The sequence below is a fragment of the Gadus morhua genome, chromosome 3 (assembly GCF_902167405.1).
Source record: "Gadus morhua chromosome 3, gadMor3.0, whole genome shotgun sequence".
Taxonomy (NCBI): Eukaryota; Metazoa; Chordata; class Actinopteri; order Gadiformes; family Gadidae; genus Gadus; species Gadus morhua.
In genome coordinates this window covers 22773938-22788396 of record NC_044050.1, presented here as the reverse complement: position 1 = coordinate 22788396, position 14459 = coordinate 22773938, and positions in this window count along the sequence as shown.

Here is a 14459-nt window from a genome sequence, read left to right as displayed (position 1 = left end):
GCTTTAGTTTTTGCATGAACATATATGACTGTATCATCAGCATACATCTGAATCTCACATCAAGTGCACACTGATGGCAGTAATTTATGTAGATGCTGAACAGAATAGGGCAGAATTGAGAAATAAAAATAAGACATTTTGTGGATGAGTATTTCATGGTTGAACTTGACAGTGTCAAAAGCTTTTTTTCAAATCTAAGAAAATTGCTCCAACTTTACCTCCTTCGTCCAATTTTGACTTGATGTTTTCCACAAAGGAACAAATAGCTGTCTCAGTGGAGTGATTGGCCCTAAAGCCAAATTGCATGGGGTGCAGTTTAAAAGGACTACTGTTTAGATGCTCAGTCAATTGCTCCACATTTTCAGAGATCTTAGACATGACGGGTAAAATACTAATTGGCCTATAGTTATTCATATCAGTTGTATCTCCTGATTTATAGACTGGCACAACAATGGCTGAATTCCAGGCGTTTGGGAATTTTCCCTCCTTAAAGAGGTGTTTATGATTTCAGTAACAGGCCCTGTGAAGGAGGCTTCATGTTTCTTTAAAAACATGGAATCCAATCCAAATATGTCTTTTGATTTGGAGTTCTTAATACAAGTAATTATAGACTTTACCTTGGGTTCAGAAATTTCAGTCAGAGAGAAGACTGACTGTGATACATCAATTGGTGAGGAGTGTAGTGGACCACTTATGGGACTATGCACAGTCAATCTCACAGGATTGACAAAATGGCTATTAAAAATAGTCACTATTTCAGCTGGTTCCTTATATAGGGTACCATTGTCTTTGATCTCCAGCTGCTTTGTTGCTTTATTATGTCCTTTCCCCTGTTAGTTTATGCAGACAATCCCAGATTTGTTTATGATTACCCTTAGCATCCCGTATGAGGTCAACAAATAAGTTAGATTTAGCTGCCCTAATTTCCTTTATTACTCTATTTCTCAAGGACACAAATATATGCCTGTCAGTCAATGAGTTGGACTTGAGAGAGTGTTTTAAAGCATTATCTCTTCATTCATTTCCTTATGGCACTAGAGATCCAGGGAAGGGTATATCTACTATTCCCTTTAGATTTGCTTTTCTTGAGGAATTGTTTTGTTATGTTTTGGATTGTGGACATGAGGACATTTGTGTCATTATCCACATTCTACACCAGCTATGATTTGGTCCCAGTTAATATTTTTGATTTCCCTGTGGCTAGATTTGGTGTTAGGTTTTAAATGAAAGTGGGATTTAGTGAGCTTTCTGGCTATAGAGTGAGGTTATGGTCAGACAGACCAGTGACCATATTAAAGGATTTTGTCACCCTTTCAGGTTTTGCTGGTAAATATCAAGTCAATTTGAGTTTGTGAGGACGATGTCATTCTAGTGGGCCCTTTAATTAGTTGTGTGAAATCAAATTTATTTGAGACCCGTTGCAGTGCTTTACTGGTGCCTTTGTCCTCCCAATTAACATTGAAGTCCCCCATTACTAGTATTTCCTGCCCTGAGCTGCATTCCTTTAGAACAGTTTCTAATTTGTCAAAGAAAATAGCTTTTGCAGATGGAGGTCTATACTTTCCAATATGAGAGAAGGACATTTGTGGTGAAAGGCTAATGTTAAGGCAAATATGCTCAAGCTCATTGTCAACTGAGCATTGAACCTCTTTACATGATATATGGTCTTTGATGTATAATAGTAGCCTAACCCCCCACCTTTGCTAACCTTTCTATCTTTCCTAAAAGCATTATAGACGGGAATATGTAGGGCTGCGGATGGGGAGTTTTATTCAACCAAGTTTCTGATAAGCATAGGAAGTCCAAGTTAGAGTCCACAAGAATATGTTTTATCTCATCACTTTTAGAAATAAAACTGCAGATATTCAGGTGACCGCCCAGTAGCCCACTGGGTTTGCTTGAGGATCCCACAGAACTTTGGCATTGTTCACTGTTTGAAAAAGGTCGAATTTACGCAGCTTTATAATTGCTGGATTTAGTCCTGCGCCTCTCCGTTGAGAGGCGCTGACTCCTGCTCTACGAGGATTCTTGATTGGCCCCTCGCTTCCCTGGACCTGGACCATAGAGAGTGTTGACGGGAAGAGTGGAGTTCATTGGACAGAGGTCAGCTGGTTGAGCACTGCCCGAGGACTGGGCAATCATCACCCTTGACGAGGAGACCCTTCTGGTCTTGTCGGAAGAGACAGAGTCGTCCGTGTGGTGGATTTGCTGCCATGCGACTTCCCCGGAGATTATCGAGGATGTACACCGTTTCAGCGATCGCGGCTCTCCCACTTCCTCCATGCCAGACATCCCCCGCAATCCTGCCCGAGTGGTGATTGTAGTCGATATACTGCCCGAACCATCCGAAGAACAAGCACGGCAACTACGTGGGAGATCCGAACTTCTTTGTACATGTTAACAGCAGTTCGTATCTGTAAGCCAGGTGACTGACTGGTTGTTGCCGTGTCAGGTTTTGGTGATTTGGTTGCAAGTTCAGTGTGGAACATTGGGCCAGGGCATTGATGAACGACACCAGCTAAGAGCAGGCCGGAAGTTATGAGGAGTCATCCCCCTCTTTGATCCGTCTTGGTGAATTGTTTGTCTGTTTGTTGTTTGTCACTCAGGTGGGTGGGGGGTGGGGGTAATGATTAGCATACCGTAGGGCTGGGCGATATGGACAAAATCTTATATCACGATATGAGTAATTTTATATCACGATATGGATATATATCACGATATGGTATTTTTGAAGAAAATTAAAATAATCAATGGCTTAAAATAACCATACTTCACATTTGATCAGTTTTTTATTTTATTTTGAACTTGAATTTCCATGCTTAAAAGGAGTAAGTAGCGAACTGTCATTAACTGCAGTGTCAGTTAATGACAGATTAATATAAAATAAAAATCACAGCATCACACAAATATTTTAAATACTAATTATACACTTACAAAATAAAGTTATGTGCTGTGCAAATAGCTGGTGGTAAAAATAGAACTGTTTCTTCAATATAAATTAGATTTTTTTTCAAGTTAACAGGTGAGTCTCACACCTGCCTTGCTTCAGTCAGTGCAGTGCAATATACAAATTATTATTATTATTATTTTTTTTTTTTTCTCTCTCGGTATAAACGATATGGCCAAATCTCTCCCGGTAGACACTTTCATATCGTCCACGGTATGATATCGTCATATCGCCCAGCCCTAGCATACCGGTGTTGTGTCGAGATCTGTTTCCCCGTCGAGATGTGTTTCCAGTAGTCCCCGCCCCCGTCCGAAATTACCCGAAGGGCGAAGGAAGCGCGCGTACACAAAAAGCTCGCCCACGAGCTGCTGTGCTCGTACCACAGAGGCACTTTGGAGAGAGCTACGGTTCAAAACTGACTTTTTTTAGCGAGTTTTATCTGAAGATGTTGTATTGTAGATTTCTATCAATAAAAAATATTACTTTTGTGAGAGACTTTTCATTTTGAATGTTATGGACTTTTGGAACGAAGTGTGCTCATTCATAATACTGTCAGATACTGTTCCCCCTCTGTTCCATAGGAAAGGAGGCTCACACATCTTTCAAATTCATACTGCTAACTTCTTTCCCCACAACAGATAAGTCCTGTGATTTTCAGGCTGATATCACTAAATTTGACCATTTAGAACAGGGGGAACGCATCCTGACAGCTTGGAATATTACTGTCAGATACTGTTCTCCGTTCCATAGGAAAGGAGGCTCACACATCTTTTCAAATTCATACTGCTGACTTCTTTCCCCACAACAGATAAGTCCTGTGATTTTCAGGCTGATATCATTCAATTTGACCATTTAGAACAGGGGGAACGCATCCTGACAGCTTGGAATATTACTGTCAGATAATGACGGTCAGGATGCGTTCCCCCTGTTCTAAATTTGCAGAGTTTGCAGCTTTTTATACTGATAAAATTGAAGGCATCAGACGCGCCATCAATATCTCCACTTCAAACAAAAATGTTGGAATACCACCCTGTTCAGGCAAAAGTAACGTGGCAGGGATGGCATGCTTTAATGTTATAGACTCTAAAACTCTTGTGGAAACTTTTGACACAACTAAAGCCATCCACCTGTTGCCTTGATTCTTTACCTACCAACCTCTTTAAGAATGTTTTTGACTGCCTAGCAATAGACATATTGCAGATAGTTAACAACTCTCTCCAGTAAGGCAACTTTCCGAAAGCCTTGAAAACTGCAGTTATTCAACCCTTTTAAAAAAGCGGAGATACCTCTATTTAGAGCCCAACCGATATAGGATTTTTAAGGCCGATACCGATACGAATATTTTCCTCATCCTCATCCTCATCGTCATCCGCTTATCCGGGGTCGGGTCGCGGGGGGAGCAGCTCAAGCAAGGGGCCCCAGACTTCCCTTTCCCGGGCCACATTGACCAGCTCTGACGGGGGGATCCCGAGGCGTTCCCAGGCCAGTGTTGAGATATAATCTCTCCACCTAGTCCTGGTCTTCCCCGAGGTCTCCTCCCCACTGGACGTGCCTGAAACACCTCCCAAGGAAGGCGCCCAGTGGGCATCCTTACCAGATGCCCGAACCACCTCAGCTGACTCCTTTCTAAGTAAAGGAGCAGCGGCTCTAATCCGAGTTCCTCACGGATGGCTGAGCTTCTCACCCTATCCCTAAGGGAGACGCCAGCCACCCTTCTGAGAAAACTCATCTCGGCCGCTTGTACCCGCGATCTCGTCCTTTCGGTCATCACCCAGCCCTCATGACCATAGGTGAGGATAGGAACGAAGATCGACCGGTAGATCGAGAGCTTTGCCTTGCGGCTCAGCTCTCTTTTCGTTACAACGGTGCGGTAAAGCGAACGCAATACCGCCCCCGCTGCTCCGATTCTCCGGCCAATCTCACGCTCCATAGTACCCTCACTCGCGAACAAGACCCCGAGGTACTTGAACTCCTTCACCTGGGCTAAGGACTCATTTCCTACCCGGAGTAAGCAATCCACCGGTTTCCTGCTAAGAGTCATGGCCTCAGATTTAGCGGTGCTGATCCTCATCCCAGCCGCTTCACACTCGGCCGCCAGCCGATCCAGTGAGTGCTGAAGGTCACAGGCCGATGATCCAATGAGGACCACATCATCTGCAAAAAGCAGTGACGAGATCCTCAGACCACCGAACTGCAACCCCTCCCCACCACGACTACGCCTCGATATCCTGTCCATGTATATCACAAACAGGATTGGTGACAAGGCGCAGCCCTGGCGGAGACCAGCACCCACTGAGAACGAAACTGACTGGCTGCCGAGAACACGAACACAGCTCTCGCTTTGGGAGTACAAAGATTGGATGGCCCTGAGGATAGACCCCCTTACCCCATACTCCCGCAGCACCTCCCACAGTTTCTCCCGGGGGACCCGGTCATACGCCTTCTCCAGATCCACAAAACACATGTAGACCGGATGGGCATACTCCCAGGCCCCCTCCAGGATCCTTGCGAGAGTGAAGAGCTGGTCCGTAGTTCCACGTCCGGGGCGAAAACCGCATTGTTCCTCTTCAATCTGAGGTTCGACGATCGGCCGAACCCTCCTTTCCAGCACCTTGGAGTAGACTTTACCAGGGAGGCTGAGAAGTGTGATACCCCGGTAATTGGCACACACTCTCTGGTCCCCCTTTTTGAACAGGGGAACCACCACCCCGGTTTGCCACTCCTTTGGCACTGTACCCGACTCCCACGCAATGTTGAATAGGCGTGTCAACCATGACAGCCCCTCAACACCCAGAGCCTTTAGCATTTCTGGCTGGATCTCATCAATCCCTGGGGCTTTGCCACTGCGGAGATGTTTGACTACCTCAGTGACCTCCACCAGGGAAATTGACGACGAAACACCATCAACCTCGAGCTCTGCCTCCAACATAGAGGGCGTGTTATTCGGATTCAGGAGTTCCTCAAAGTGTTCCTTCCAACGTCCGACGACCTCCTCAGTTGAGGTCAACAGAGTCCCATCCTTACTGTACACAGCTTGGATGGTTCCCCGTTTCCCCCTCCTGAGGTGCCGGATAGTCTTCCAGAAACACTTTGGTGCCGACCGAAAGTCCTTCTCCATGGCCTCTCCGAACTTCTCCCACACCCGCTGCTTAGCCTCCGACACGGCAGCCGCTGCAGCCCTTCGAGCCTGTCGGTACCCTGCAACCGAGTCAGGAGTCCTCCAGGATATCATATCCCGGAAGGCCTCCTTCTTCAGTCGGACGGCTTCCCTGACCACCGGTGTCCACCACGGTGTCCGAGGGTTACCGCCCCTTGAGGAGCCTAAGACCCTGAGGCCACAGCTAGCCACCGCAGCTTCAGCAATGGAGGCTTTGAACACCGCCCACTCCGGCTCAATGCCCCCAACCTCCACAGGAATGCCAGAAAAGCTCCGCCGGAGGTGTGAGTTGAAGATACCTAGGACGGGGGCCTCCTCCAGACGTTCCCAGTTCACCCGCACTACTCGTTTGGGCTTACCAGGTCTATCCGGAAATTTCCCCCATTCCCTGATCCAACTCACAACCAGATGGTGGTCGGTTGACAGTTCCGCCCCTCTCTTTACCCGAGTGTCCAAAACATGCGGCCTCAGATCAGATGACACGATCACGAAATCGATCATCGATCTTCGGCCTAGGGTACTCTGGTACCAGGTACACTTATGAGCACCCTTATGTTCGAACATGGTGTTTGTTATGGATAATCCATGACTAGCACAGAAGTCCAATAACAAACGACCGCTCGGGTTTAGATCAGGGAGGCCGTTCCTCCCCACCACGCCTCTCCAGGTGTCTCCATCGTTACCCACGTGGGCGTTGAAGTCTCCCAGCAGAACTACGGAGTCCCCTACTGGAGCCCCATACAGGACTCCATTCAGGGTCTCCAAGAAGGCCGAGTACTCTGAGCTGCTGTTTGGTGCATATGCACAAACAACAGTCAGAGTTTTCCCCCCTACAACCCTTAGGCGCAGGGAGGCGACCCTCTCGTCTACCGGGGTAAACTCCAACACCGCGGCGCTCAGCCGGGGATTTATGAGTATCCCCACACCCGCCCGGCGCCTCACGCCCTCGGCAACTCCGGAGAAGAATAGAGTCCAACCCTTATCCAGGAGTACGGTACCAGAGCTGAGACTGTGCGTGGAGGTAAGCCCCACCAGATCTAACTGATAGCGCTCCACCTCCCTCACAAGCTCCGGTTTCCTTTCCCCACAGCGAGGTGACGTTCCACGTCCCCAGAGCCAGCTTCTGCCGCCCGGGTCTGGTCCGTCGAGACCCCTGACCTTCGCTGCCACCCATGTGGCTGCGCACCCGACCCCAACGGGTCTTCCCACAGGTGGTGGGCCCATGGGATGAAGAGAGGGGGGGTGCCACGTAGTTTGTTCGGGCTGTGCCCGACCGGGCTCCGTGGCAAACCCGGCCACCAGGCGCTCGCCATCGAGCCCTCCGTCTGGGCCTGGCTCCAGACGGGGGCCCCGGGCTTCCTCCGGGCCGGGTCACATCTCCTCTTTTTTCGTTCTTCATTGGAGTTTTTTTTTTGAACCATTCTTAGTCTGGCCCCTCACCTGAGACCACTCTGCCATGAGAGACCCTACCAGGAGCACAAGGCTCCCGACAACACAGCTCTCAGGTTCACAGGGACACGCAAACCTCTCCACCACGATAAGGTGACGGTTCCAGGAGAGGACGAATATTTTGTGATTTACAAATCCGATATGCCGATATATATATAAAAAACCTACCATTGGTTATTTGTAGTTATCTTTTCAATCCTTTTCACTCTCAGCTAACACGTAACAACAGCAAGACTGGACATGGTAGTCATGAATTAAGTCATGCTTATCGACTTTAGAGAATTGATGGGGATGTTCTTTTAATTGTTATTTAAGTAATGTATGTCTCGTGACAGTTGCCAACTTACCATGAACACACTTGCACACATGAACAACACCGATGATCTCCGTCGATCTCCGTCATTCACTCTGCCTAACCCAGGCGAAAAAAAAGTATACTTTAACATACTAAATTTAAGCACACTTAGTGTACTTCATAAGCACAAAATTATTGTACTCAAAGTTTGTTAATTTCGAGTACTAAAAACGTACTTAGTATATTAATGATATATCATTATTGCTACTTAGATATACTAAAATACATCTTAGTATTATCTCTTATTAATACATTTAGAATATACTGGAAGTATATTTCTAATTTAATCATAATGTATTGCCATTGTATTTTAAATATATTTACAAAAAACAAATAAAAATTAAAAAGTTGCACTAAAGCATACTATAGTTCATCTTAATGTTGTCTCAAAATAGTACAGATAAGTACACTAAGTTGTACTTTAGTATGTCTAAAGTAGCACTCATGATATATCATTAGTATACTAAGTATATTGTTAGCACATTTAAAGTACACTTCAACAGTACACAGAAAGTATATTTTTTCTATAATTAATTTGAATTTCAAATTACTTTTAAGTATGTGCCATTATGTTAATACAAGTATTTAATATTGATTTATAGTACATTTGTATCACAATTTAAGCATCAAAGGCATGTACTTAAAGTATAGTTATTATACTATAATGTAAAGTGGAAGCGTATATTAAGGGTATTTTAAGTACAATACTGTCATACTGCTAAGTACTTTATAAATACTACAGAAATATACTTACAATACATCACTATTATACTACACATGCACTTCTTTCTGGTACCATTTTAGTACACTCCATGGGTGCTATTTTGTTCCATGACGAAAAACACTTAAATTGTACAAACCATAACTTTAATTTAAATATTAATACAAACATACATTCAACAACACCTAACTTTAAAACGTCTGACATATATAACATATATGATAAAGCTACTGAGGAGCAACCTTGGTGTAGCCCTCATTATTGTATTTCCTCCGCAGCAGGGCCCGGATCTCACTAACCATGGTGTTGGGGAATTTCTCCCTCACTGTGTCTGTGAAAACAGGAAGGACGCATGTGATTTAAGACTTAAGATAAACAATATATTACATTGACACAGACTAGTGCTTGTGCCCATTGGGGGCGTGCCCGTTCGGAGCGCGTGCCCAATCGGAGCGTGCAAACGTAAAAAAACGCAGCCCCCGGTACGCCACGTGCCCCCGCTACGCAACGTGGTCCCGCTACGCCACAGGCCCCCGCTAAGCCACAGGCCCCCGCTAAGCCACAGGCCCCCGCTAAGCCACAGGCCCCCGCTATAACACAAATCTTTCTATTAGGCCATCATCATTACCGTAACAATCCTACATTTTACAATACAAATACGACGTAAAGACGCTCTCAGGCGCAAACGTAGCCCCCGCTACGCCACAGGCCCCCACTACGCCAGTTGATCCAGTAACTTTACTTCGATTACTAAATTCAAGCATTATACTTCGATAAAAGCAACTCTTTCTATTAGGCTATCATCATTACCGTAACATTCCAACAGACTATAGCCAAAGTTAGCTGACGTTACAAAGAGTATTTCGGAATCATTTCACTACCGTTTTGGAACTGACTTACCTCCAACGAAAAGCAATTTGGCTGCAATAGGCTTCGCCTCTTGTTGTCGCCGTTGTGTAGGCCAAATTACCTCTATCCAGCCCTGCTCCGACTCAAGGTCTTCCCTGCAGTTAACCGTTATTTTTTTATTTCTGTATGCATCACGTATGACGGATGTATTATCTGCTCTAACGGAGCCGTCTTGGAAATAAAACAAACCAAACATTGTCATTGTTAGACCCGGAGATATTAGGTGCTCACTGCTCAATTTCAAATAGAACACTAACCGTCCGCGCCAAGTGTATTTGAGTAAACCACCAATTGGCGACCTAAATACTACATTCTCATTGGACGTCGATTTGCAGCCTCACACTGATTGGATGGCCGTTATAAACTTGCTATTTTCAAATTTGGTTCTAGCCTTGGATTTTCTTTAATAATTAGTCGTTGGAGCTAGTAAAAGTAGCCATTTCAGTATTATTTATCTGTAATTTTTTGATGAATTCAACACTTTGGTTGTGATGATGTATGAAATAACCCATTCCATCAACTTACAAGTGGAATTTATGGAAATATACTTAAATAAACTTCTAATGAAGTGAAATTAAAGTATACTAAAAATGAAGCATTTTAATAGTGTATTACTAAGTGTACTTTTCAGAATCACACTGAATGACAACTAAAAGTTTTTGCAATTTAGTATACTTTTTCTAAGTACACTGAAATACAGCTTAAAATTAACTTGCATTAAAGTGAACTGTAAGGAAGTATACTTAAATACACTACTAATGAAGGGAAATTTAAGTATACTTTAATAAAGCATTTTAATAGTGTATTACAAAGGACTTGAAACGAAGTGTACTTTTCAGAAGTACACTAAAATACCACTTTAAGTATTTTAAACTTAGTATACTTTTGCTAAGTATACTGAAATACATCTTAAAATTAACTTAAATTAAAGTGAACTTTACGGAAGTATACTTCAATACACTTCTAATGAAGTGAAATAAAATTACACTTTAAAAAAGTATTTCAATAGTGAATTCCAAAATACTTGAAAATGAGTGTCTATTTCAGAAGTACACTTAGGTACAAATTACAATACACTAACAATAAAGTACACTTTTTATAAGTACACTAAATTACCACTATAAGTATTTGCAATTTAGTATACTTTTTCTAAGTACACTGGGGTACAATTTAAATAAACTTAAAATAAAGTATACTTTTTAAAAGTACAAAGCAATACCACTTTAAGTATTGCAGAATTAGTATACTTATTTTTAAGTACGTTAAAGTTGAATTTAATGACATCTATTGTACGCTTTTTAAAAGTATATGTTAAGTATACTTTAAATTAAGCACAAAAAGTAGAAGCATACTTATACTAACTTTTGTATAATTTAATTATACTTGTAATACACTAAAGTATACTACTTTTTCACCTGGGTGCCCACTGCACCGTCAGTCAACCAACGTGGGAAGGCATGGCTGACGGATGGGGGAGTAGTCTTTGCAGAGGCATCCGTCCAGGCGCGTCGTTAGACCTGGGCATTCGGGGCTATAGCCCCGGATCTTTTGGGATCAGCCCCGGATCTCTGCCTTAAAAAAAAAAAAAAAAGTGTGTATATATATATATATATATATATATATATATATATATATATATATATATATATATAGCTGCTTTCATACACGTAAGTACTGGCTGCTCTTCTGAATATATGCTGCATCGTTGCAGCAACATTGAAGACGATCGCGTTGACTTCTGCGGTCTGTTCTGCCTCCATGCTGTCTGCGTCAAACCAAAACAAATCTGAGTGACAGCGGCCGCACTTATCCCGCCTCCTGCAAATGTACGTAATATCCCTCCCCTTGCAATGCCGGCGCTGGCACTGGCCGCGGGAGCAAGATGTTATTCAAACAAAAATGCATCAATCATTGTTTTATTCTTTCATTACACAATTTCTTTCATTCTTATAAATAAAAAAATAATATAAATACATATATAAATCTAGCCAACTTGTCAATCAAAATTAGTCTTGTCTTGTCCCTCTGGTTGTTCATTCTAAAACACTACAATCTTTTGAGAAGCAAATGGTTGCAGCCTCTATAGGCGCTGATGTGAGTACTGTATGCATGCAATACTACTACTCATAGTAATAATCTGAGAGGGTTGAGAAACAGTGGGTTGACAATCCATTCTGGTACCTCATTTTGAAAATCCCCAAAAAAGAAACTTCACGTAGGACTGTCTTTCGATTTTTAATACATTGCTTTGGAGGTTTTCAATCTAACATCCCACTGGTTTGATTTTACCTAAGAGAATTTTTTTTATTTTTTAAAGCATCCACAGCAGCCATAATAATGAGATTATGAGACAATGAGAATGAAGCGGCAACAGTGTGACTGTGCAGAGTGAGAGAGATGGCTTCAATGGATGACCAGGGATTGGTGGTGGCGTTACCCAGGAAGGGCGGCTGTAGTTAACTGCAAGCAACAGAACATGAATAGTGAAGTGGAGGAAGGAGTCGAAATGAGACTTCATTAACAGATTCATGTACAGCTCAGATTTATATGGAGATAAGCTTCTTAAACAACTTGCATACAGCATAAGCAAGTAACAGAAAGTAACATATTATTTTTTCATTATTTAAATCTACATCCTGGTTACACGTCGCGCGATAGCGCATATCATTTCATGCAAGCGAGTGTTTACTTCCTGGTTACAGGTCGCGCGATGGCACATATCATCTCATGCGATCTTAAAGAGAACTTGACGTGAACAGTTTAGGAATGCATATTCCGGGAAGACATTAGAACTCTGAAATTCTGACTAAATATAAAGCATGTTTTTATCTGTAACATTAAACCTACACTGAAAATAAGTAATAACTTAAAAATGAAACATAAAAGCAGACCACTACTTACTTGCCGTTGCCTGGCTGGGGGAGAAAGGTCCGTCGGAGCAGCGATGGCTTCTTGACATCGGGTAGGTGCACGCAGGCTATATAGGCTATTCTAATGTCTTATTTTTGCCCTGGCACTCGGCATAGGCGACCTATGTGTTGGGGGCGCCCTTAATTAATTAATCGATACATTAATTAATTAATTATTTAATTAATTAAGATACTGTAGCACGCAGGAGTCAGGACGGTGCTCCCCCCCCCGGGCTAAAGCCCCGGATGTTTTCAATTGCTAACGACGCGCCTGCATCCGTCAGCCAATCAAATCGCTTCGCCGGGTTCTTCCCGCTTCTTCCTGCTTGTTGCGATGCAAGATGACCCACTTTCCCGCTTTCCAGTATCGTCAGAGCCCGAGTCGCGTCACAGTGCTTAAATTTGCATACGCGATCTGATTGGATGCCGGATCCGTCGCTGCCGAAAAAGTTGAACATTTTTCAACTTTTTGACGGAGCCGAAGGCTCCAACGGAAAGGCCGGATCCACAATGCATTGCGCGTCCGTCCCCATTCAAAGTCAATGGGGATCAGTCAACGAACGGAGGTAGTGGGCACGAGGCGTAACGCCCCGTGCCCACTACCTCCTTCAGTCAACGTAGGTGGGAAGGCGTTGCTGACTGATTGGGGAGTAGTCTTTGCAGAGGCATCCGTCAGCCAATCAAATCGCTTCGCCGGGTTCTTCCCGCTACTTCCTGCTTGTTGCGATGCAAGATGACCCGCTTTCCCGCTTTCCAGTATCGTCAGAGCCCGAGTCGCGTCACAGTGCTTAAATTTGCAGACGCGATCTGATTGGATGACGGATCCGTCGCTGCCGAAAAAGTTGAACATTTTTCAACTTCTTGACTGAGCCGAAGGCTCCAACGGAACATCCACAATGCATTGCGCGTCCGTCCCCATTAAAGTCAATGGGGATCACGCAACGGACGGAGGTAGTGGGCATGGGGCGTAACTCTGGCTGAATCAGCGGGTTTGGGGCGTTAGAGCGCCCTCTGCTGGACAAACTTTTTTTTTTTTCTATTCATTTATCGGCCATTATAAATGCCGATACCGAATAGTTTGAAAAATGCCTAATATCGGCCTGCCGATATATCGGTCGGACTCTACCTCTATTATTAACTGGAATAAACTCAGAGGATTCAAGACCTGCCCCAACTCTGAGCACCTTTAAAACAAGATTGAAGACTTTTATGTTTGCTTTAGCTTTCTGCTAAATCTTAAATACATTGCAATTTCTAAAAAGCTTTTTTTTTCTTTCTTTTTTTTGGCCTTTATTTTACAAGAATGCCTTTATAACTTTCCCTTTATTTTCTATTTTGACCAGAACAATACATGATCTGATACCAGAGAGAAAGGATAAGCGTTTGAGACCCAAGTTCTGTCTGGGTTAGAGTCTTATGCCGCTTTTCCACCGCACATGTAGCTCGACTCGACTCGACACGACTCGACACGACTCGACACGGCAGCAGCACGGGTCGTTTTCCACCGCAAATAGTACCTCCTGGACGTGGGCGGGGTCGGCTGCGCGAAAGGGCCGTGACGCATTTTAGTACGCGACGCAAACAACACCTACGCAACCCACACATGGAGAGAACCCACATAACAACAATGGAGGACATCGATAACATTACTATTATTAGCAGGCATGTTGAAGAAGTTGAAGAAGTGGAATATGTTGGCTGCGGCGCTGCTATGGCTGTTACCAGCATGGTTGCCATGTCACTCTCGTGACTTCGTCACACTCTCTGGCCAATCAGTGGCCGGCCGTCTGCCGACGTCACCTTTTAGCATCGGCTCAGCCGCTTGGAACCTAGAGCGAGGCGGTACTAGAAAAAGCAGCCACTTCAGGTACCAGATACCATGTTTTCGCGGTGGAAACGCAAAAAATGCGAGCTGAGTCGAGTCGAGTCGTGTCGAGCTGGTACCATGCAGTGGAAAAGCGGCACTAGAATCTGGGTTGGAGTCCCAGCGAGAGGACCAAGTTCCTTAAGGT